Source organism: Plutella xylostella, chromosome 3 (genome assembly GCF_932276165.1).
Source record: "Plutella xylostella chromosome 3, ilPluXylo3.1, whole genome shotgun sequence".
Classification (NCBI taxonomy): Eukaryota; Metazoa; Arthropoda; class Insecta; order Lepidoptera; family Plutellidae; genus Plutella; species Plutella xylostella.
Window position 1 is genome coordinate 4,082,194 of NC_063983.1, and position 3,585 is coordinate 4,085,778.

The following is a 3,585-nucleotide window of genomic DNA, read 5'->3' on the forward strand; positions in this document are numbered from 1 at the left end:
CGCCTTTCACGTACCGCCACACAAGTTCAATAGGATTTAATTCCGAGTGGTATGGGGGTAGGCGAAGCACGATATGACCATTTTTTTCAAAATTTCACCAATTTTGTAATTTTTTCTGTGTTTTGCTCATTAATTACTTTCATTAAATCACATAAATTTTGGTTGCTTTCCTAGTTACAAGAACTGACAACTGACGCACTGTCATATGGACTCTTCGTCTTTGTTGTTTACTTTTTCGTATCTGACTGCGCAGTACCAACCTTTAGCCGCGTAGCATGACTGATCCGGTACGCTGTTCTACATAAAGCCCCTATATTGAGACATTATACGATTTGTTGTTTTTAACGTTATTTTGTTGACGAATTATAGATACCTAATAATAATATTAAAACCGGCCAAGTGCGAGTCGGGCTCGCGCACAAAGGGTTCCGTAGCAGCAAATATAATAAACTTATTGAAATTACAGTTAAATCAACCTATCTCAAAAACTATAAGAGATACTTTGATCAAACCAAAAATCGTTGAAAGAGTTAATTAGCATGCATCACCTCTATTTTTTTTAGAATTTTATACCCCGTAGTTATAAAAATAGAGGGGGGGGGACATACTTTTTACGACTTTGAGAGCTGATATCTCAAAAACCGTTCACTTTAAGAAAAATGTTTTTTAGAAAACTTTATATCATTTTAAAAGACCTTTCCATTGATACCCCACACGGGTATGTATATCGAAAAAAAAAATTTCATCCCTCAGTTACATGTATGGGGGGCCCCACCCCCAATTCTTTTTTTTACTATTTAGTGTCATATTTTTGTAGCGGTTTATACAACACATATTCCCATCAAATTTCATCACTGTAGTACTTATAGTTTCCGAGTAAATCGGCTGTGACAGACGGACAGACGGACAGACGGACAGACGGACATGACGAAACTATAAGGGTTCCGTTTTTGCCATTTTGGCTACGGAACCCTAAAAAGGCCTCAACACTCATCCTAAGACTAATGGTCTCAGGATCAATGATCTCATGTGGGTCGCACTCAAATTATGACAGACTATATAAGACATGTGGCCGCCTCGGCTGCGCGGCCGAGACTGCCGTAACAATGACATGCAGTGCACGCGTTCCCCTCCACCGCTACCCCTCCCGCTACCCGCTGTCGTCTTGGGTACCTCGTCCCCTCCGCGTCTTTCACCCCTCAAGGAGGGTCGCCAAGCAACTTGCCAATCTATAGCGGTTGCTTGCGAGCTTCGCTTCGCCTTAAAATTATTTTCCGTGGACGACTCCCGAACTACCTATGTATAACTATATGTTTAATTTTAAGCATCTAACTTACAATTGTACTTGTATGCAGTTTTGGTTTTTTCATAGGTACTTCATAACAAAACAAAACTTACTTAATTCAAAACAAAACCATAACTATACTTACAGTGCCACAAACAGTGGAACAGATAAGTTTGTCGCACCTGTAGGTGTGCAGACATGTTAAATTGTGCAGATATATGTTATTGTATTTTTGACGTTTCCTTATATCTGGCAAGTAAAGTTGGTTTTCCTTTGCAGTCATCAAATATGTATAGTGCCACAAACTTATCTGTTCCGGTGAGAGCGAACTAAATTGGTCCATACCTCATTACTTACTGTACTAATGAATTTCATATTGACATAGATTATATGGACCAATTTAGTTCGCTCTCACCGGAACAGATAAGTTTGTGGCACTATATGGGATTTCGAATGTCAAAAAACCAATAACTAATATAATGGACAGAGTATAGGTATCTTGCAATATCTTATTGTAACTAAGCTTTAAGGCTGTTTTAACAGCATGCAGATTTCATCACGCTCACGGGATAGCACGCCATTTTCCCGCATCTCGCGTGCATATTCCACGCGTTACAACAATGAATACTTGTATGAACGCGTGCAAGGAAATCCGCATGCTGTAAAAGCCGAATTTAAACCGCTAACTCCCGTTTTTGTGGAAATCTACGGTATACCTAAACTACGCTACGTCCCTTTCAAATTTCAAGTGCCTAGGTTTAGCCGTTTAGACTGCGTTGATATCGTGTGCGTGTCAGTCATAGGAATTCCATTTATACCTACATAGAAAATCTCTGCACATTTTATCCTAAGACACAGTACGTTTCATAGTTTTAACTTCATACAAAATTTTAACCCCTATTCCATCCCCTCACAGGTCGAAGTTTCAAAAACGCTAGTGCTTAAATATAAAGTTTCTTTAAAAAAAGATCTGCCCCAGCCGGGAATCGAACCCGGGACCTTCGGCATAGCAGTCAGGGTCACTAACCACTACGCCAGTCAGCCGTCATATTTTTATCATACAACTTTTAACCCTCCCTTTTAACACCTTGCAATCTCCGTTTCGCAATAAAAAGTAGCCTATGTTCTTTCTCAGGGTCTAGACCATATGTATACTTAATTTCATTCAAATCCGTTCAGTAGTTTTGGCGTGAAAGAGTAAAAGACAGACAGACAGACAGTTCCGGATACAACCAACAGATGACACTAAAAGCGCAATACAGAGAGCATCTATGGAACCAAGGCAAATTACTATGAAATCCTACATCGCGGTATTAAAGTTTTTCAGTTGTCTGCAATAAATACAAAGCCTAATACGTCAAATCTTTTCTATAGTAAGAGAGTCAGACGTTAATTTATTAAATTTATAAATTAGACAATTATTATAGCAAATATATACGTATATTGGAACAATATTTTTAACGGTGGTTTAATTTGAATACGTAACTACCAAGTTATTTAAATAGGTTATGTGCTTAAAAGGTTCACACCTTCCATCTCATGCCTTCATGTCCACGTCGAAGTCAAAGAAGGAACATCGTGGAGGCAGAAAACTTTGTTGATAAATAATATAAGTCTATAGTTAAGTCCTTGTGAGAAAGTATAGGTACTTACAGTATAGTTTCAAATAGATTTCGGAAGGCCCGGTGGCGGTCACGAGCAAATGCGAAGTTTAAAAGAAGGTTCCTTGGTTTACAGTTTTAGACACTCCGCCAAGGAATGGCTTCGTCTTTTCATAGTAAAGTAGTCTGGAGTCTTGGCGGTTTGGCTTGGCGACCGCCAACGAACTTTACGTTCTATTCCATGGTCCGTGTCCAAAGGCCAGTGACTTTATTTAGGTATACTTACTCAATTATGTGTCCCAGCACAAGCACCAGCATAGCACTGCATAACGACACTGGACAGAATGGACTTGATCTCGCTTTCAATCAAGGGGTAAGGTTCTCTAAAGCTGCATACAGTCCGGCCCAACGAACGCCCAACGATGGATATTTATCATATACAGGGCAGATTGCAGCAAGAAGATTTCATTACAACGCTTGGGGTTGCTGGTCATAATGCTCAGAATAATAATGACTAGTCCGGTTTGGTATGGGTTTGGTGATTATTTTTCATTTTAGATTAGAATGTTAACTTCCTTGACATAAGAAATACTTACATTATTATGATGATATCTACAGGATTAATAAAATAATTAAATATTTTTCCTATCATCATAGCTGTATGAATATTTTTCGCTGCATATAATCTGTAGAAAAAAA